Source organism: Myotis yumanensis, unplaced genomic scaffold, assembly GCF_028538775.1.
Source record: "Myotis yumanensis isolate MYYU_CA2020_CCGP unplaced genomic scaffold, mMyoYum1.0.hap1 SCAF_2, whole genome shotgun sequence".
Lineage (NCBI taxonomy): Eukaryota > Metazoa > Chordata > Mammalia > Chiroptera > Vespertilionidae > Myotis > Myotis yumanensis.
The window spans coordinates 127,578,329-127,601,950 of record NW_027223753.1 but is presented as its reverse complement, the minus strand read 5'-3'; the positions used below and the strand labels follow the sequence as shown (position 1 = coordinate 127,601,950).

Below are 23,622 nucleotides of genomic sequence, written 5' to 3'. Positions count from 1 at the left end.
CGGATTTATTCAAACTTTTGGGGAGTTTTGTTTGAGAGGAGTATCTCTGAGTAGGAGTTTTAGAACTTGAAAGAAACTCAGTCATTTTTGTTCCATTTTTCTCATAATATCCAAGAGAAAAATAGGGATACTGGAAGTGTGACATAGCTTACCTGAAGTTACATAGCCACAGAGCTGAGAAGAGAAATTGGCTGTCTCTCCAATGCTCCCTAACCCTTTTCTCTCCCCAAGTGATGTTCAGTGAAGGACATAGCTGGCTGATTTAAACAGAATTATCATGAAATAGTTCATTTTCTATAGAATCTATAGTCTATGTCTCAGTTTGTAAATCCAAACTCTACTGTAGGAAGCTATTTACTTATCAATTTAACAAAAACTTACTGCACATCAAACAGTGTGCCAGACACTATTTGAGCTGCGTGTTATATGTTAGGGTGAAAGTGATAAAAATCCCTTACCTCTTAAAGGTTATATCCTATTTAAGGGAGAAAAAAATTAAACAATCAACATTAGAAAAAAGAGTGAATCATTTAGGATGTTAGCAAGAGATAAATTCCAAGGAGAAAAGGATGAGAGTAGGATTAGTATAGAGCTGCAAAGTGGCTTTTCAACAGCAGGGTAGGGGTAAGCGCCATTGAGATTTTGAGATTTGAGCAAAGATTTGAAGTAGTTGTGGGAATTAGCCTTGTCCATATCAGGAGGGAAAGCATGTGACACAGACAGTGCAGAGGCCCCAGGCAGGACAGATGTGCAGTGGGAGGGGGTGAAGGGAGAGGAAAACAGCCCGTGTGGCTGGAAGAAGTAGGAAAGAAGAGAGTAGTAGGAAATTGGTCAGAGTGATAACCTGGTAACTGTGGCTAGAAAAAATAAAGCTGCACTGTGCAATTTGGTAACCACCAGCAACCAGTAGCCACTGAGCATTTTAAATGTGCCTACTGCAGCTGAGGGAGTGAGTTTTTATTTTACATAATGTTCATTGACTTATATTTTAAAAATGAAACACTTGTCATATATTTCCAGATATTATAGGGATTTTCTTTCTGGTCGGCAATTCAGTTAATTGGAAAAATTTAAAGTATATTTTAAAACATCTTGAGGAAGTGAATCTACTTTGTTAATGATAAATTTTGTGAAATGTAAATAAGTATTCTTATGTAAAATTTAGCATCCAAATTCTGGGAAGCAGTAAGTGTAAAATTACCCACTGGATTTCAAAGATGAGTATAAAAAAATGTAAAATAGCACCTTGGCCAGTGTGGCTCAGTTGGTAGAGTGTTGTCCCACCCACCCAGAGGTCACCTGTTCCATTCCAGGTCAGGGCACATGCCCAGGTTGGGGGTTGATCCCCAGTAGGGGGTGTGCAGGAGGCAGCTGATCCATCTTTCTCTCATGGATGTTTCTATCTCTCTCTCCCCTTCTCTCTTTCTCTCTGTCTAAAAATTTTAAAAAATCAATAAAAACATATTGTTTTAAAAGTAAAATAGCTAATAAATAATTTTCACTAATGATTAGATTTAAATGATACTTGGTGATTAGCTTGAAATGATACTTTGGATATGTTATTTTAAATAATATATATTATTAGGTATAATTGCATCTGTTTCTTTTTGTCTTTATTAATGTAATCACTAGATGTGCAATCAATCACTTATGTGTTTTTTATTATATTTCTATTGAAGTTCTATAGGCCATTGTAAGGAAAGTAGCTTTTGCTCTGAATTCAATGATGATCTATTAGAGGGTTTTCAGGAAAAGAGTAATAAGAGCTATGATTTAGTTCTAATTTAAATAAATTATTTAAATTAATTACTTAATGGATGACATGTATATCCCTCTTGTAAATCATTATTTAGATTCATACTTTATGTATATTTCAACATAAATAAGGCATAACTTAGGTAATTAAAGAAGTGATTGTTCATTTCAACTATATTACTTAGAGTTTTTATAAATACATCCAAGCATGACAGAAGAGGTTATCCACATAAAGACTGTGTGTTACCCTCATTCTAACTCACCGTAGCTCTGGAGAACTTCTGCAAATTGTTTCCACTATTTCCAGAAACAAATCTCAGAGTAACAGGTCTTTGTGCTAATTCCCAAATAACACATCCAGTAACTCACCAAAAAGGTCCCTACATTCTGCTTTTGCAATCCATGAGTCTAATAAATTATTTTGGACACATTGCCATCAGTGTCTTAATTACTGTCTACACTAAAGCCACGCTGGAATTAAGAAGTTATATGTAGTCAAAATATAGCCTAAAAATAAGGGGAAAGTCTTCTTTTAAATGATTAAACAAGGAAAAGGTATAGTTTTCAATTATCCATTACAATATAATGTTTATCAATTTCAAGGTTCTGATATCCTGTAATGATTCAATAAGCATCATGAAAATTTAATCCCAAATAACTGCATTCAGAAAAAAATATATATCTATTTGTAAGGCAGTCATTTTAAGACAAATTTAAATGATAAAGAGATCCCTCTAAAGTATATCTGACAATAATTTAAATTTTCTTATATTGGAATTTTTAAATTTTGCCTAAATTCAAGTTTTTACATGACTCTAGAAAGGAAAGGGGTTATGTAGTTAACAGGAAAATAAACTATTTCTTTTAAATCTATTTCTGTTTTATGCACAGAACTATCATAGTGTTAACGGGCGTTAGACACATAAACCCACTGTGCATGAATAGAAGAGCAGAAACTATAATCCATAAGATGAATGAATTAAATCATTATGAGTAATTCTTTAGTACATGCCCTCCTCTAAGTCCTATCAAGTATATAGTCTCACTTTTTGAAATGGCACTTAAAAAGGTTTTACACCCTAATTGAACAGCCATTCACTGGGCTTATTTTTCACTTAGATCTCTCCAAATACCTGTGAAGTAGGGTTTTAAAATAGGAGACTGGATGGTAAAAGCAGTAATTTCTCATCAGGGAATATTTAATAAGTGGAAGCTATTAGCTAACTAAAGGACACAAAATAGATTCATCTTTCAAAGATATATACTTTTGGAGTTAGAAATTGTTCAGTTTTCAAGGGGAAAAAAACCTCTCTGACAGTTGTGAAAGAATAGATTTACATTTAATATTTCTTCAGAATACCTGATAAAAGAATCTTTTTCATACTAATTAATATTATTTGAAAATAAGCATCTGAGATAAAAATATAGATCATCTAATTTGGGAAATAATTTACCTTTTACAGATTGAGATTTTTTTTTTGAAGATGACACCATGGAAACTAACATTTTATTATGATATATTATTTTATATACTTATATAATATTGTTATCATATAGAAGAAAATCTAACTCCATTACCCTGATTATGGCTATAAAAATCACCAGAAAACGAAATTACTCATGAGTTAATTAAACATAAATCTTTGCTCTAAAATATGACCATATGTCAACACTTTTTACAAAGAATCATACCATATATATATATATATATAGAGAGAGAGAGAGAGAGAGAGAGAGAGAGTTGAATGTTGCTATTTTGGAGTTAAACTTAGAGTCTAGGCTCAATTTTCCTGTACTTTTACAAATTTCATCAGTTATTTTTACCTAATTATCCATCCCCTCTTCAAGAAAAAATACTTATTGTCCCCATTTAAAGATCTTAAAAACAAAAGTACATATGATTTTATAGTCACCACCACAATGAAACAAACTGAAGACCATCTAAAGGTAATCTATGGGAAAACTATTTTTTTTAATCCTCAGCCAAGTATATATTTTTTCCATTGATTTTTAGTGAGAGTGAGTGGAAGGCAGGGAGGGAGGGAGAGAGAGAAATGTGTTCTCTCACATGGCCTGTTTGGGGATCCAACCCGCAATTCAGGTGCATGTCTTTGGGAATGGAACCACCACATTCTGGTGCTCAGTCCAGTGCTCTAACCAACAAACTATACTATACTGACCAGGGCTTTGGGAGACATTGCAATGAATTCTTGAGGTTACATTAAAAAAAAAAAAAGAATATAGAGTTGAACACAGAAATCCTGACATTGACAGGGTAGAATTTGGGAGCACCATGGAAATTTCTACTTGTTTTCACATTCCTTTATCATGAGCAAAATTTACTCTATAAGAAATTTACTTGCAGAAAAAATAACGTCCCCTCTCCACCACATTTTATAAGAACTTGTCCTGGCAACTCTATGAGGCAAATCTCTTCCTTGACTCCCGGCGTCTCATCCTCCTCTCTTCCCTCAGTTCCTTCCCTCCCTTGCTCCCTTCCTCCTTTCATTCTTCTCTGATCCTGCCACACATACGTTATTCTTTAAAAAGTTATATAAATGCATATCTCCAATTTCGTAAGCAAAAATATTTTAGAAAATATTTTTAATATTTGTTTAATTATTTAACGTTCTTTTAGAGAGTTTATTCTAAAAGGTTTTTGTTGTTTGTTTGTTTGTTTTTTGTTTTGTTTTTTTCTGGCCTGACTGATGTGACTCAGTAGTTGAGCATCGACCTATGAACCAGGAGGTCACGATTCGATTCCTGGTCAGGCAGGGCACATGCCCAGGTTGTGGGCTCGATCCCCAGTGTGGGGCGTGCAGGAGGCAGCCAGTCAATGACTCTCTCTCATCATTGATGTTTCTATCTCTCTCTCCCACTCCCTTCCTCTCTGAAATCAAGAAAAATAAATGTTAGGAGTTTTTTTTTTGAAAACTTACAATTAAGAATTTTTCAATTATAAGATTACCATAAAGTCAGATGTATGTTTATTCAGTCCAGAAACTGCTATATTCCTGATGTTAGCTTTAGACAAATATTCTAGTACAACCTCTTTTAAGAACCATTTATGATGCTGCGGTTTATAAATCTATTCAAAACATTTTGAATTAAATTGTATTTCTTTTCTAAAACATACCTTGGGAGTATTTGTCTTTGGCATTTATTATCAGTTGCAGGAAGTAGTGCATTTCTTTTTTATTTAACCATACTTTTTCTTTTTTTTAGCTCAGGATATAGTGAAAAGACTTTCCTACTAGTATAGAAATTATTTTTATTTAAAATCTGAAACTCTTCAAAAAAACCTGAAATTTAGTTTTGCTTCAGTTGAAGAGTTTAAAAAACAACATATAAAACTAATATTCCCATTTGATGCACTAGCACATGGTTTCAGACAACCTCGTGGAAGAGAATCTAGTCTTTCCATAAGAATAATTTGATCTGATGGACAGCCAGGCTGCGTACTGTGCAAACTGTGTTAAATGAATACAAGAAAAATTCACACAGACTTTTTAGTTTGTTCACATTTTACATTCCACCATTTGGGCATATGTTGAAAAATCAATAATTTTAGCCTACACAATCACCACATTTTGAGATAAAGGGCACTGCTTAGCCAAGGAAAGAAAAGAACAGTGCCAGTACATAAAATCAGATAGAGTGTATAATGAAAATATATAGCAAAATGTCAGTATTTAACATATTTTAAGAATTTAGGCACAATAAATACTTTTCAAAAATAATCTGCTTATCTAAAATGAAAAATCAATAATTTTAAAGAAGATGAACAAAACACAATGGTTGCCATATGGTTGTATGTATTAGAATACCATTATCTCAAATGTATGTAATTATTAAATTTGGCAGAAGGAAAAAAAATGATGGTAAAAACTCAAGTCCTGGCCAAAAAAATTTAAAAAAGCAGTACATAACCCAGACTACAATAGCCCTCATCAAGTTTAGAGTTATCACATCCATTTATTCAGACACACTCATACTCAAAAAAATAAGACAGTACTAATGGTTGTGTCATGTCTGGTCATTAAGAAAAATGATATGCAGCTTATACAATCATAGACTTTTTTTACTCCCAGATTTCACAGAGCTATAAAATTTCAAAGGCATGACCAATAACCATTTCTTTGGAAGAACTTCTATTTATAGATAATTAATACAGTGCAATTACAAATAGTAAGTACAGAAAGTCAAAGTAAATATGCTAATTCAGGACTGATTTTCCAACTTTTGGCTAAAAATCAACATCAAAGAAAATTTTTGGTAGTTACTAGAAAGCTTAAAACAACTAATAGAGAAAATAATCCATGTTTACCTTATTCGTAAAAGAGTGTCTTGACTCCCTTACAAAAACTGCATGTACTATTCTCATTTACTGCATCACACTCCTATAATTACAGATGTTTTTTATGCAAACATATCTGTGTGGTAATATTGGCAAAAATATCAAAAATGTTTGGCAGAGATAATTATTTTAATGGACAAATGAACAAATGTAATGTCCTAAAATTATAGGCAAATCACAAATCAATATTATAATTCCATAATGACAGTCAAGGGAACAACAATTTAAACTAAAATACTGAACTCTAAGTCTACAGTAACAGATCTTTTCTCTCTCTCTCTTCCATTCTTCTTCCCCATGGGAAACATCTAAGTTTTGCCTACAGTAATTCAGAAGCACTGGTCCTGAAATTGAGGGTATAGGCATCAATAGCCATAATTGAGCTATTCACTCAAGTTTCCTTTGAGAGCATATTTGATTGGCATAACATAAAAATAGAATACACATTTAGAAATAGACTTAAAACTGCTCTTGAAATGGGGACTAAATGGTTCATGAGATTGATGAGACAAAGATTCTATTACTCCAGTCACTGGCTTGAGTCTAGCTTAAATGAAAGGGGCTAATTCATTACCATAGGACAATCTTCAGAAAATGATGTAGTATAGTAAGTTAAAGTCTCCACACAGATTTCTTTCAAAAAATGCTAAAACTAAAAGCAAAACAAACTTCCTTGAAGCATATATCCTGTACCTAGTAGGTTTTCTGAAAATATTTTAAATGTTTGTGATTTAAAAAATCATTTTAACCTGATCACTTGTACAAATGGTTCCCCAAATGCCATTACATCAGAATTGTGCAGAGGACTGTGGACCTAAGTTAGATCATACGGGGCCTCAGTAACTATTAGTGAGCATTATTCTCAATGTTTTTTGACTCAATAGACCACTGGGATTATTTCTTATTTCCACAGTGTGTAAGTACTAACTTTGTTTTTCTCAGGTTAAATTTCAACCTCTGGATAACATGGAGCTCTCCATGTGATGCGTACTGACCCTGTACTGTATGCAGCCCTGAGACTGTCAGAGTATACTCTTGCTGCTGCTGTCCTTCCCAGTTCCTTCAGCTGATTAGTGTGCATTTCCTGACTCTTGGTTGGGGGAGATCGTAAATGGGTGTGTGGTAGAACAGATACACTGATTGACAGAGAGAGTGATGAACACTGCCTTAGTTTTGTTTAGGGGGGGGGGGGGGTTGATGTGTAAATAGAAATTCTTACCACAATTCCTCCACTGTAAAAGCTATTGGGAAAATAATATAATTGAGGCTTGCTCATTAACTATGAGAACGATTCTCTAAAATATACTTAAAAAAAATATGTGGGAAAACAAAGAACATATTTTCTTTCCTTGATTTTCTATAATTTGTTTTTCATCTGGTAGTTTGCTAACCTGGATCAACCTCCTCCTTCCAAACAAAAGAATCAGAGAAAAAAGAAATAAACACACACAAGCACGCATGCACACACACACACACACACACACACACACACACACACCAGGGGGACATTTGATAGTAAAATGATTAAATAAATAGTCCCTAACCATGTCACAATGCCTTGTGCACAAAAATTTTATTCCACATTTTATTGAAAATTCCAGTCCCTGAATTTCTTGAGAAAGAAACAATGTAATGTAAATAAGTATTTCAAAAATAAAAGGCAGCTAAGACTAATTATTTCCTCAATGCAGGAAATGGTCTCCCTAGATGGAAAATAATTATTTGAGCAAACACCTGAAGGAGATGGTAAATGCAAATGGAACTCCATGGACAAGTCTGGAGAAGAAAAACAAAAGAAAGAAAACTATTGTGATTGGGCATCAATGACGCTTCTGTACAGGCAACAACAGGTCCCTAAAAGAAAATACGGTGGTCCACAGCGCTGCCAGATGTCACACTGTTCCCAATGCTCTGGGTAAAACGGCTGGGGGACTCCCTCTCTTTACAAGTTTTTCATGAAAGAGAAGAATTTTGAATATATTCCATAAACTTCCAAGCTAAATGAAATAAGTGTTGTTGCTAAAACTCTTACAATAAATAAATCAGGAACCAATGCTTCACAATAGAATAAAAAGCCAACACCTTTTGTTCCCCTTGAAAATAATGTCTTTGGAACCAGAATATTTAATACACACACAAATAGACACAGCCATGCATGCAGGCACACACACATAATCGTTGCACATTGCTTCAAACCTACTGTAGTACAACACTTTTATGAAATATTTAATGAAAATTCAGATAGCAACTGCTAATAAGAAAATTCAGCCAAATAAATGCAATCAGTGAATGAAATTAAAATAAATATATAAGCTGGTACATCAATTAAAAGTGGAAAAAAAGGGTTTATAACCAAAAAAATTTTATTAAGCTTACTTATATACTAACCTAGAATAAGTGATTAATAACTTACCTTAAAAATCCAAATAATATCAAAATAGCACTATGAAATGAAAAACAACTCTCCCTGTAGCACCAAGATCTCAAGGCAATGAGTGAATGAGAAAAAAAAAATGATATAAGAATGAATGCCTTAGTCTATAATATATACCTCAAGCTGAAACTAGGTTAGGAAAGTTTGCAGAATATTTGCAAAAGGGATTTAAATTGAAATCAATAAGCACTTATATCAAATACAGTTTAACTGGATTAGGCTGAAAACCTGAGATGCAACTTTGGACTTTATATGAGGTTGATTTTTAGATGGAGCTCATTAACAAAACAGTGCTATAAAAATAAAGAAGTGCCAAATAAAGTGTGAATGATAGGCCCATATTTTGAAAACAAGTATGACAAAGGTAGCTACTGCCACATTAGCAAAAAGATTCAATGATTCAACACATGATGAATAAATGAGAGTAGGAGGTTCCACAGAATATCTCAATTTCAGTAAACTACTAAGGCAACATTTTGTATAAAACAAATGAGGCAAAAAAATAGTGAATCAAATTATTTAAAAGTTGGAATATTTTATATTATTTTCATTTAAAATATTTTGTGACTGTGAAATGGCTGGTCATTAAACCCAATTAACGAAACAGATTGGAGGAAAGTATTAAGAAGTTGCAAGCGCCACCATATAAGATGTCAAAAAGGAGAAAATTAACTGGCTTTTGAAGGAACAATGTGGTTTCATCAGGGAAGCAGTGAGGTGGTGTGAAGTGTGAGAGCACACAGCGGGGGAAGAAGAGAAAGGTGTTTTGCTAGGATGGCAATCCAGTCAAAGAGAAGATGTCAGCCTTGTGATGGTACATGCCTATTAGTGTATGTGCATCGCTATTGTGTGTGTGCACGGAGGGAGAGCCCTTGTGTGTAGGGGGTGAGAATGAAAGATTAGTGGTGCCGGGTTAGAAAGGAAAAACCTCATTCAACAGTTTGAACCTCAAATAGTTCCCAAATATGATGGAATATCATATCACATTGAGAATTTTTTAAGTGCAGATTCCAGTGTTCTGCTCCTCATTGTGGGGCATCCATTAGTTTGGGTCCACCCAGTGTCTGTAATGGTTGATCCGCTTTGGGAACAGCTGCTATAGTCTCTGGGCAATAAAAAGCCAAAACAATAATCAAAAAATGTTTGACATGGCCAGAACCTGATAACTCAACACTCACACCTGTGTGCTTCAGGGACAGTGTCAACACCTTCATGGCACAGCATGCAAGAAGAGATAATGAAGGTCACCTCTTCAGAGCTTACTACCCAGACTACACTATTTGAAGTAGCCTGTCAGTTATTTTGTCTCCTTAGATTAGTTTTTTAATGTATTATGGCATTTTACCCTGTTTACTTTTTTATTGTCTAGTTCCACTCCATTCATATATACACACTCAAATGAAATCTCAAAGAAACAGAATTGGCTAATAGAGTGCATAGAGTATTTGCACACTCATTAGAACATTGCATGAAACAGGAATAGGTGTTTAATAACTTGTTGTTAAGATTTAAGGAAAATACTGTTATTGTTAAAATAAATAGTTGTATTTTTTATATAAACCAAACCTGGACCAAGTAAAGTTCTGCATCTGATTCTGTGGTATACACAATTGCAATTGATGGCTAAGAAAATAATCCCTTGGTGAAGATAGCCAGAATGAATTAGACATACATTTTTGGCCAAGTCACCTACTCATGAATGGAAGAAGGATGCGTATCAGCAAAACTTTAAGGTCAGTTTTTATTCACTCAACACTGGGCAAATTTGGATTTTGAAAAGGCTGAAAATAAATGATCTTAGTTATATCCTCAAATGCATTGAAATCATTCTTTGAGAGAACATATGTTCATTATAAGCTTGACACAGCTTATAAGCACAGTTATAATCAAGGAAGTTTAGAGCATGAAGGTGAATTTGAGATTTTCTGTTCAAACTATTTATTTTACAAATGAGAAATCCAGAGACCAGAAAGAGAAATGATTAAAAAAAGAGAAACAGTTAATTAATAGTAAACCTCAATTATCAAGAGCTAATTAAAGTAATTTTAAATTGGAATGAAATTCAGTCCAATATATTTTGAAGTGTAACAGTCTAACTCGAAAAATAAAAATATTTTCAACCTCATTCCGTTCTGTAGATCTACATAAAATAAATTTTAAATTCCAAAATTAAATATAAATTACTCAAACAGAAACATCAGGTAACAATACTTTATATTACAACCACCATTATATTAGTTATTTCTATGATAAATAAGTTTATTAATTTGAAAATTAAAGGAAAATTTAAAACTACTTTTTATGAAATAAATTTACAACTCCTGTTGTGTAATGTGACATTATTTCTATGTCTGTGGATATAGATAAATTTTCCTAATCTCCCTTTTATTATATTCTATAGATATTTGATTCATAAGTATTATTTGGAAAACACATCCAGCTAGTAAAATAAAACACATGAGGCATGCTGGTAAAGACAGAATGCGTATGTTGCCTGTGTAATTCTAATAAGAAGATCCTAATTAAATGAGTAGAATTTGAGGAGAACAGTCATCATACATACAGCAGTCATCATATATGATTCAGTCAGTCAGCAAGGGAGAAGGAGGGATAAAGCTATATATTGTGTTCTAGTCTGATCATGAGCAATCAAATATACATTATTGCCTGTATGCCTAAGAACTCCATAAAACTTATAATTTCTCTAAAGTTTCCTTAGGTAGGATGTTATTCTCAAAGAACAATAGCCCTTCCTCTTCAACAAAGTGAGACCAAAAAGAGGCAAGATAAGAAAAATGGTGGCTATGATTTCAAACCCTATGAAAATATGTAGTTCTAAGTAGGAACTACAAATTATAGTTCAAGGTGAAATATCAGAAAGTCTTTTTTAAAATTGTTTTGTATAAGGTTTCATTTATCTGCTCTAATACCTAAGTCAAAAAATCCTATTAAGAAAGTATAGATCACCACCACAAAGGAAGAGTTGATCATTTAGACATTTTTAAGCAAAACATAAACAAAAAGAGCAAGAAAGCCCAAGTCAGAATCATGTAACTTGTCCATTTTTAGAACATGCCCTTTTCCAATGTTCCTCTTTAAATTATTATCTCAAAAGTATACTTCTTAGTGGTATGAAACAAAGTACTCTAAAGAATGAGTGACAGCAGCAATATCAGTCCAACTCCATCTCATTCTGAAATCAGAATGCATAACAACTGTTACAAATTTGCTTCCTGGAGCAAGGTTCTCAAAGGCAAAGGAACTCTGAGAATTCCTTGGGGAAAAGAAACACCTGTACCAAAAACAATTGAACAGATTATGTCAACTATCCAAAGCTATTGGTTTTTCCTCAATATCTTATCATTTCTCCACACAGCACGAGACATAGAAAAGCAGCAATAAATTAAAGAATGAAGTGTGGAAACCTACTGGGGAGGAGACCTGAAAAGTACTAAATATATTTGTGGCAGAATTAATTCCGTCACCCAGGAGGAAGCTGCTAATGCATTAGAGTGAGCTGTCAAGTGAAACAGGAAATTTTTTCCAAGCATTTTCTAATAAATTTTAATATACCTCCAGTATTTATTTTAAGACATCCTGCTTGTCAAAGTGGAACTTCTGTTCTCATTTTCAGATAATTGACTATTTAAAAAAAAGTTATTCCATTTCAAAATATTAATAAAATAGTCCACTTCAAATACAATTCTGTTTGTCCCAAATGCACCTGATTAATTTCTTTTTAAAGGCAACCAAAGTGAGAGCCCACAAAGTCTGTCCCATATTTCTTCGTTTGTTTTAACTCATGATTCAAATTTCACAGTTTTATCTTATTCTATGATCCAAAATACTTGGATGTTTTAAGATATACAAGTTTGATAGTCATTAAGACTGATTTCATCTCATATGTGCCTGTGATTATGACATTTTGTGCATGGCATTAGCTCTATATTTCTTAAATCTGCACTGTTTGATGATTATCTGACCAAAGTCTTTACTTAGATTTTGTTGCATTGGGTCACTGGAGATAAATTAAGAAAACATATATCCTAAATTAGAGTGAATTTGATTTAAATCATGATATTCAAAAGTTATTTAAATTATTAGTCAAGAAAATTGAATTTAATTTCCACCAAAGCTTATTGCAGTTTGATATATATAATCCCCATGATTCAGAGATAAGTGAGTTTTACTTTAGAAGGTATATAAGAAACATTTTAAAGTTTTTTTAAATTAACATTGAAGTTATATGTGAACATTGAATATTATTTAGTAGTATAATGTTAAAGTTACTTGTAGTTTATAATTGTAAATGCATTTGGAATTTAAATAAGGTCAAACGATTTTTAGCTACTGTATTAAATTATTCGATTTCCTCTTGTTTATGCACTTAGTAGAGAACTGAAATTTTTAAATTTTAGATACTTTGATTCTAAGTGAATCCTCCATTTAAATACAAATAACCCATGGTAACAAGCAATCCTATTTACAGCAAATTAAAATTAATATTATAGTTAAGTAATATCTGATATATTTCCAATATGATTTGTAGATTTAATTTGAAAATAATTCCTTAATGAATACAGTAAAATTGTCATTTGGAATGAGAATGTTTTGACTTTTCATGTAATTGTAATCTACCACAGTTGTCACATCTACACTAATAAAAGAGAAACATGGTAATTGGCGTACGACCGCTACCCTTCTGATTGGCTAATCAGCGTATCCTTATGCAAATTAACTGTCAGCCAAGATGGCGGCCGGCAGCCATGCACTGAAGCGAGCAGGGAGGCTTCCTTGCTCCAGTGACTGCAGACTGCAACGTTCCCCGCCTGACTTGCAGGCCTCTGAGCGGGCAGTTTGAAACATTCTAACAAATATAGCCTGCTGGGATCTCAGAGCTGAAGTTATACATTGTTTCAATTATAGAACGGCAAACAAACCAGCAGCGGAAGCCTCAGAGCTAGAGCCAGAGCTAAAGCTGGCCCAGAAGAAAAAAAAAAAAGAAAAAAAGGAGTGGTTGGGAGCTTCCCGCCAGCCTGAAAGCAGCCCTCAGCCCCTCACCCAGACTGGCCAGGCACCCCAGTGGGGACCCCCACCCTGAAGGGTGTGTGACCAGATGCAAACAGCCCTCAGCCCCTCAGCCAGCCTGGCCAGGCACCCCAGTGGGGACCCCCACCCTGATCCAGGACACCCTTCAGGGCAAACCAGCCGGCCCCCAGGCCTCTATCCTATATAGTAAAAGGGTAATATGCCTCCCAGCACCGGGATCAGTGGAGCAGTGAGGCTCCGGCACCGGGATCAGCGTGACAGGGGGCAGCGCCCAAACACCCGGATCGCCCTGCGGCTCTGTGTGTGACAGGGGGTGGAGCCCCAACCCCCTGATCAGCCCTGCTCTGTGTGTGACAGGGGGTGGTGCCCCAACCCCCTGATCGGCCCTGCTCTGTGTGTGACAGGGTAGAGCCATAACCTCCCCATTGGCCCTGCCCTGAGTGTGACAGTGGTGGTGCCCAAACCCCCTGATCCGCCCTGCTCTGTGTGTGATAGAGGGCGGTGCCCCAACCCCCTGATCCGCCCTGCTCTGTGTGTGACAGGGGGCAGTGCCCTAACTCCCCTATCGGCCCTACTCTGTGCGTGACAGGGAGGAGCTCCCCAACCCCCTGATGGGCCCTGCTCTGTGCGTGACAGGGGGGAGTTCCCCAACCCCCTGATGGGCCCTGCTCTGTGCGTGACAGGGGGGGCGAGGGGGGGGCAGTGCCCCAATACCTGATTGGCCCTGCTCTGTGAGTGACAGGGGGCAGCGCCCCAACCTCCTGATTGGCCCTGCTCTGTGCATGACAGGGGGTGGCACCACAACCTCCCCATCGACCCTGCCTTAAGTGTGACAGGGGGCGGTGCCCCAACCGCCCAATCAGCCCTACCCTGAGCGTGACTGAGGGTGGCATTGCAACCTCCCTATCCGCCCTGCCCTGTGCATGACAGGGGGCGGCGCCCCAACTCCCCAATCAGCCCTGCTCTGAGCCCGACCAGGGGCTGCACCTAGGGATTGGGCCTGTCCTCTGCCACCCAAGAGCAGGCCTAAGCCAGCAGGTCGTTATCTCCCGAGGGGTTCCAGACTTCGAGAGGGCACAGGCCGGGCTGAGGGACCCCCCCTTCCCCCCCTGAGTGCACAAATTTTTGTGCACCAGGCCTCTAGTTTAAAATAAAATTCTGAGTTCTCAAAACCTGAAAAGTAATAAGATAATGTCGTATTTACACATTTTTAAAAACTTAAAATATTGTATTATTGAATTTTTATCTTTATATTAATTAGTAAGTTAATTATTCCACTATATCACCTTTTTTAAATAATTAAGTGCCTTTAAATAAAAATAAAATTTATTTTAAAAAGCAAATAATAATTTTAAATTAATACTTGTTTTACTGATTGTTCTTTATTGATTTCTACTTTATTTGAAACAGAATATTTCCAATTTATTTAAAACCTGTTAGGATAAGAATACATATAAAAATAATTTTAAAAACACATGCTTAATTACCTGTACTATTAATAACAGTAGAAAAGGATTATGGGAAAATTTGGTCAAATTGTTTTTTATTTATCTTTATTTTGGTTTGTGTCGGTTTCCAATGATCTTCAAAAAATAGTATTTGTAAATTTTCCCTCCAGAATTTTAATAATAGAATATTAAAGAATTGTTTTAATTATGCAAGGTTTCTTTTACTTTTTAGAAGTTAGGAATTAGAATAGCAAATGACTAGAAGTTTGGAAACCAGATGAGTGTTGGAAGAAGCAGTCTGCATATGTCTACATGCCTGTGTGTGTGTGTGTGTAAGCCACACACTATTGTGTGTCAGTTATTAACTGGTATTTTCTGCTCTCTAGCAACTTCTCATTGAAAGGTTGTTTTTTTGTTGTTGTTCTTAGGAAAAAAAAAAAGTTTTCTCCAAAGATTTTTACCACTGTTGCTATCAAATATTCTGTATGGTTATGAAGGGAAGGAACTAATGAAACTAAGCTTCCTTCAATAAACAATCAACTTTATTGTCAATAAACAATCAATAAAATATAATAAAAACCTACTTCATGATAATACCACATACGAATAAACCATACTGTATCCTGTATTATATACATGCTTTATCTTTCTCACAGCTTCAGCAATGTGCCCAAGATGCAGTAGGAGGTACTACTAACATTTGGATTTGGATGGGAAAAATAAAGTTGTAAATGAAGCTCTCCCTAGTGATGATAATGAAAACTCTACTACCTATTCAGTTATGTTTTAGAGGAATTGCAGCTGTGACTTGTTCACAGACTATAAGTTACTGCAGCCAGATATATCCCTGAACAGACCTAAAGAAATTAGACCAAACTTCGTGAAATGTCTGTACTGCTTTATCTTTAACTAGAGGCCAGGTGCAGAAAATCCATGTACTCTGGGGGGGTCTCTCAGCCCGGCCTGTGCCCTCTCGCAGTCCGGAAGCCCTCGGGGGATGTCTGACTGACAGTGGGAGAGCAGGCCTAAGCTATCAGTCAGATATCCTTAGTGCTGGCTGCTGTAGAGGTGGTGGAGGACGGAGAGGCTCCCGCCACCACCATTGCACTTGCCAGCCCTGAGCCTGGCTTCTGGTTGAGCAGCGCTCCTCCTGTGGGCAGCTCCTGCATTGAGCATCTGCCCCCTGGTGGTCAGTGTGTGTCCTAGCGACCGGTCATTCCTCTGTTTGGTCAATTTGCATATTACCCTTTTATTATAGGACTAGGGGCCCAGTGCACAAATTTATGGACCTTGAAAGGAACTGTGGGCTGCAAGGCTGCTTTGGGCACAGTGGTGGGTCTTGGCCCATCCTCCATGCCCCTGCCCGGCCCCACCTGCCACAGCCCCCAATCTCCTGTCTGCCGGCAGCCCCACTTTCACCCCCCCACTTCCATGCACTGACGGTGTCGGTCCCACTCACACCTGCTGACAGTGAAGAGCGATTAAGACAGCAACAGCTGCAAATGTGAGTGGGGCCAGTGCAGTCAATGAGCGTGAGTGGCGGCGGCTGGCCCTGATCACCTTCAAGAGCAGCGGGAGGTGAAGAAGCCCTCAGGGAAGATCGGGGCTGGCAGCTGATACTCGAACCTGCTGAGGGCACCAAGTGATCATGGCCAGCACAGGGCGCTGGCAGCAGGTGCGAGTGGGGCCAGAGCCAGCAGCAGATGCAAGCACCAGGCTGGACTGCATTGTGCAGGAGCAAAGAATTTTCGGTAACCACCAGAGGCTTGCCCCAATGACAGTGACCGGAGCCCCTCCTTGGTCTGGTGCCCCAGCTCACCTGTTCCATCATAACGCTGCGCCCGACGCCCACCATGTTTTGCACTCTGCCACCTGTTGCCAACACCCACCATGTTCTGCGCACGCCCCCTGGTGGTCAGCGCATTTCATAGCGACTGGTTGTTCAGTTTTTCCGCTGTTTGGTCTATTTGCATATTAACCTTTTATTATATAGAATGACAGACTACTCATTCCTTACTACATGTTACATAACAACATCTTTATTTCTATATTTAAATAGTGACTACTATATATATGTGTGTATGTGTGTGTATATATATGTATATACACATACTGAGTGGCCAGATTATTATGACCACCTGATGTTTGTAGGCAAATTAACTATAATTTTGCACTGAAGTTGCTAGAGGGCCAGACCATTATAAATAGGGAAGCAGGTTGTTTAGCACAACAGTAGTAGTGATTTTTTTCTGAAGGTATGGGTAAACAACATGATTTAACAGCCTTTGAACATGGGAGATATATATTGCATTTCTGACATGGATTATACTATTGAAGATAACTCTTTATAAATGGTCTCTCTTGCATGACCCATGACTAGCAATGAGCATTCTAACTACCTATTGGCAGTAGCATATTTTCTCATTAAAGGACACATTTTAATAGTACTAGTAAATGCAATGCTAAAGTGACATAGTTTCTGGTAATTACACTTCTTATATTGCTATGAAAGTCAATGGGAAAGTATGACAACTTAGAAATGTTCATTTTTAAAGCAACATTTTAGGAACAAATATCTGTCATTTCTGGTAGTGAGTCATTGTTATCATCATTACAGATGAATAGTTAGTTCAGTAACTATTATTGGATCAGTAATTCTTTTGCATTTCTTGTCAGATTTATTCTCAAGTATTGCTGTTTTGGATGGGATTATTTTTCTATTATGTTTTAACTGGTTACTGTTGATACAAAGTAACAGTATTGATTTGAGGATGGTAAGCTTCTATCTATCCACTTGATGGATTCTCTTATTAATTTTAATAGTTTGTTCATTGATTTTCTTGGAATTTTGAGGCTATCATAGCATCTGTATATAATGAACACTTATTCCTCTTTTTAAAATATTTAAATATTTTATACCTTTTGTGTAATTGTGCATTAGCTAGATTCTCCAAAAAAGTTCAAAGACAGCAGAAATAGCATACTTCTGTTGTCAGGAAAGTGTGTCATTTCCATTACTTTTCACATTTATTTTTATGTTGCCTATTGTATTCTCAGTTATATTATTTATCAGGATAAAATTCTTTTTTCTAAGTTGTTAACAGGTATTTTAACATTTATTAAATATATAAAATAACAATTTGTTTATCTACACTTTTAAAATCACTGCCCTTATATTAAAGGAGATTCCAATACAAAATAAAAATGAACATTGTAATGTCTAAAGGCTGAGATGTGTATCCTTGGTTTGAAATTTCAGCGAAAGAGTTATATGGGAACGGTAGATATTTTCAATGATTGATTTGGACACAAATATATAATGCTTAAAATAAAAGTTTTTCAAACAAAACACTTCCATTCACCAGAAGATAAATACAAAATAAATGTGTTCTTAATTTTTTAACTTTATTTTTATTTTTTACATTATTACAGATGTCCCCATTTTCCACCCCTTTGCCCACCTCCACACAGACCTGCTCCCCATCTGGCCATCACCATATTGTTGTCTGTGTCTATGGGTTATGGATATACAGTATGTCCTTTTGTTACTCCTATTACCTCCTTTCATCCAGTCTGCCCCCTCCAAATCCCCTCTGACAGCTGTCAATGTGTTCCATGTATCCATGCCTCTAGTTCTATTTTGTTCATCAATTTATTTTGTTCATTAGATTCCACATGTAAGTGAGATCATATGGTATTTGCCTTTCTCTGACTAGCTTACTTCACTTAGCATTAGAATCTCCAGGTCCATCTATGCTGTGGCAATTGGTAAGAGCTTCTTCTTTTTTATAGCTCTGTATTATTCCATGGTGTAAATGTACCAGAGTTCTCTTTATCCACTCATCTACTGATGGGTACTTGGGCTGTTTCCAGATCTTGGCAATTGTAAATAATTGTAAATAATGCTCCTATAAGCATAGGGGTGCATATATTCTTTCTGATTGGTGTTTTGTGAATCTGAGGATATATTTCCAGAAATGGGACTGCTGGGTCAAAAGAAAGTTTCACTTTTAATTTTTTGAGAAAATTACATATTGTTTTCTGTAGTGGCTGCACCAGTCTGCATTCCCACCAGCAGTGTACTAGGGTTCCCTTTTCTCCACATCCTCGCCAGCACTTGCTTGTTGATTAACTGGTGGTAGCCATTCTGGCAGGTGTGAGGTGATATCTCATGTGGTTTCAATTTGCATTGCTCTGATGATTAGTGACATTGAGCATTTTTCATATGTCTATTGGTCACTGTATGTCCTCTTTGGAGAAGTGTCTATTCAGGTCCTTTGCCCATTTTTTAAATTAGATTTATTGTCTTCCTGGTGTTGAGTTTTATAAGTTCTTTATATATGCTGGATTTGTTTTTAATTTTTATGATTGAGAGATATAGGATGTTTTACATAGGAGTAAACTAACATTTACTTTTGGCACCAATAAAAGCCTACAGCGTACAAAAATGTATCATGAATATTGAATCAGAATCCCTGGGAGTGTGACAATGGAAATTAGTATGACTGAATTAGAGTTACTGAAATTAAAATAACATAATGAGATATGAAGGCAGAAAACTGACTTTTATCACTGGCTCTCCCTTTAACTATCTATACATTTGTGGGTTCACAATTTATTTTCTGTGACTATAATTAGCCTATCTATAAAATAAAATCTGAACCACGTGCTTCTATTAGTCATCAGGAATAGAGCCTTTATTTGAATTATTGTGTATACTCACTAGTGTCTATTATCATTCTTTTTAATGAACTAGAGGCCCAGAGCACAAAAATTCGTGCACTGGAGGGGGTCCCTCAGCCCAGCCTGCCCCTTCTCACAGTCCCGGAGCCCTTAGGAGATGTCCTACTGACAGCTTAAGAATCTAGCCTCCCTCTGCCAGAGGCAACTGGCTGATCAGGGGAAGGTGATGCCCCCATCATGCCTCTGCTGCTGCCACTGCCAGCCGCTGTGGCTGCCCGTGCCTCAGGCCCTACCAGGGGCAGCCGCCATCCGTGGCCTGCATGAGCCTCAGGCAGCCACTGTGGCTTTGTCCGGAAGGACGTCTGGAAGATGTCCACCCTAATTAGCATATCACACTTTTATTAGTATAGATCACAGTATTTAAAGAGAAAAATCATAAAAACAGGAATTGTTCTCTGATATTTAAAACCCATTTATATTCACTTCCTTTTTTATGATGAATCCATAGGACTTTACAAAATTGCAGTTTTTAAATTATTTTATTTTTATATATTAATTATGTAAAAATACAAGTTCATAAAATTTAAGCAAGAATGGAATCAAATTCTATTATAAATCTATACATAATAAGATGGAAACACTGATATTACTTTTAAAATCATTTTTAACAAAAAAATCTTAGAAACTATGGACAAAAATATCTCAAAATTGGGTGAGTATATGCACTTATAAATAGATTCATAAATGTGTGTACATACATCCACAGATATTTTATATTTATATATGTAAATGTATATATATACATTAATGTTGCTGCTTTTTTTTAAATTCATGTTGGTCTAGAAGATTCTAACTTTATGTGAATATTTTTGTTTTGTTCTCACCTGCTAAATCTATAATAAATGTATAGTTTGTTTACTTGAACAAACCAAATTTTGAACTTCATAAAATTTACAGCCAAATAATCATTCTTACCAAAGTTTATCCACACGTGTATACGTAGACGTACAGGAGAAAGAGACAGAAAGAGAGAAAGACAGAGACAGAGAATATGATAATTTCATTCAAAGATTCTATGAGAATTGTTTGCTGCACCAATTTAAGACTAATGAATCTTAAAGAGTCAGGAGGCTTTGAAAAAATATCTAATGTCAACTTTGGTGGGGGGGGGATCTCCAGTAAAAATGCCATTAACAAAAAAACAAAAATTTCTTGGTAACTTTAACATGTACTACTAGGAAAAAGGCTCCTGCAGTAAAACGATCCGCATTCGGAACACCTGCTAATCATTAGTCTTCTAGAAACAAGACGTGATTCAATTTTTTGCATTGCAAAGCTCCAGTTACAAGTTACTCTATTAAAACTGTTTGTCTAATTTGACTTTTGATCAAATGATGGTAAATTTTCTGAGTCTTGCGTATTTGTGACAAGCAACTACATCCTGCTCAACTCCAAACATGGAGAATTATGAACATTGTGAGATGTGCTCACAATGAAGAAACCATATCCAAATCATGGATGCTATTAAATCTTGAAAATCTGATTATTTATTTAAATAGAAACTAAATCAAATATCCATATGAATGTACTGTAATATAATCATTAATTAATAATTGTTATGACTGTCAATAGGCATTTCCTGAATTTGTGTAAGATTTAAGATTGTGTGAAACATTTTTTAAATGAAGGGACTGTAACACCACAGAAACCAATCCTATAACAACAAAATATTCCAGAAAGTGGTAAGTTTCTAATGAATAATTATCCTTAAATGACTTTTTCTGCTGTTGTTTAGATTTTTTTTTTTCACTGAAAATATGTTGTCTGGATTTAACAAGTATTTCCTCAGATTTGACGGGTGAGTGTGTTTGTGCATAATAAGTGTACTCACATAAAAGTTGTTGACAGGGCTTGCATTTCATCTGTTTAAGAAATCTGTCAATATATTCTGTTCATTTGTAGCATTTGCCAACAATGAATTCAAGAGCTTATCTGCACCAGAGATTCTCAACTGTAGCTGCACACTAGAATCAAAGGCGAGCTTTTGAAAACATGGTGCCTAAGAATCAACCCTGGCCATTCTATTCTGAAGCTATGCGAATAGGGCTGTGGCACGGGTAATTTTAAAACCTTCACAGGTGATTATATTAAGTCAGTATTTAAAACCAAAGATCTATACATTTTATTTATTTCCTTTCCTCAGCACTCACCAGAAGTCAACTAATAATGTAAAATATCTTGGAATCATAAAGTGCTATTGCTATTCTAGGATCAAGAACCAATCAGATGAATATACTCAATTTAAAAATATCTTGCAAGTAGAGGCATATTTTATTACTTATTGGATACTCCTCAAGGTTGTGAAAACATTTACAGGTTAATAACCTATTATATAATACTAGAGGCTCAGTGCATGAAATTCGTGCATGGGGAGGGGGGGGGGTTGTGTGTCCCTCAGCCTGACCTGCACCCTTTCCAATCAGGAGCCTTCAGGGGATGTCCTACTGATGGCTTAGGCCCGCTTCCCATGGTTCTCTGCTCTCTGTTGGGCCTGCCTGCTCCACACCACAGTGACAGCCAAGCAGGCCGTGCTGGAAGCTGCCTCCTCCCTGCTGTCAGTCTCCAGGGAGGTGATGAGGTTAATTTGGATACCCACTCCTGATTGGCTGGTGGGCATTGCGAAGGTATGGTCAATTTGCATCTTTCTCTTTTATTAGTGTAGACTAGAGGCCTGGTGCATGGATTCATGCACAGGTGGGGTCCCTCGGCCTGACCTGCACCTCTCGAAAACAGGGACCCCGCGGGGGATGTCGTACTGCTGGTTTAGGCCTGATCTCTGCAGACCAGGCCAACAGACCTCACCAGTGCACGGATTCGTGCACCAGGCACTACGAGGCGAGTGGTGGAACAGTCAGAAGGTCGCTTAGACTTTTATATACTAGTATATACAGATAGATACCAATGTAAAGGAGAATAATGAGTATTCAAGTCTAAATGGAATGTCCTTCAAAACACTGAATAAATACATTAGTCATTTTGCTATTTTAGTCATAGAAAGCACTTAGAATAGCCAATTATAAATTACCTCTATGTGTAAGTCACTGCACAGGGGGATATATTGCATATAATATCTCATTTAATTCTCTCAATAGCTCTGTGAATATATTAAGTACAAAACTAAAGTGCTTATTACTAAAAAATGTTCTGTAAATGACAGGACCTAGATTTATATTTAGATGTGTCTGAATCCAAAGCTCATATATTTAATCTTAACTCCCTCTTTTATATCTATGAAACCCTGTTAATATCAAGATTCCAATCAATACACATAATTAAACATGAATAAAAACTCTGTGAATATTATTCTGAAATTTTTAGAATTGAAAAACATCAGATACATTCTAGTTCCCTCATCTTAAATGAGAAGGTGAAGAAACTGCAGCTCTGAAGTGTTCAGTTTGCCTCAGAGCAGTACATCACTAATGCAAGACTATAAACTACTTCTCACCTTCCGTCCTGTGCTCTTCTACTGTCCCACAATGGCCATTGTCATTTGTGATAAATTAGTACTGCATTTCCATAACAGATGACACCATTTAAAAACTTACCTTTCAAAGGTGAAAGTCTTCGTGAAAATTAAGAAGAAAAAGTGCTCGACATATACTCAGGAATTATCACTTAAGCAATAATTAACTTGTATAATAACTTTCAACTGAGTGGTTCAGTAATCTCATAGATAAAAACGTTAATGTTCACCACATTGATATGGTTATATTTTATATTCACAGAGAAGTGAAGAGCACCTAACTTATCTCTTGTTATAAAGTTGGCTATGATAATTTGATATCAAACTATTTTACAACACAAACTAAATACAGTTGTGCTCCTAAAACATT

At 36.1% G+C, this 23,622-nt stretch overlaps 1 protein-coding gene across 3 annotated transcripts in view; it reads right to left on the bottom strand.

Annotated features, from left to right (window-relative positions):
- The window catches only part of CADM2 (cell adhesion molecule 2), a 1,200,411-nt gene that overhangs the window by 1,069,280 nt on the left and 107,509 nt on the right, over positions 1 to 23,622 (bottom strand). The window lies entirely within an intron of this gene.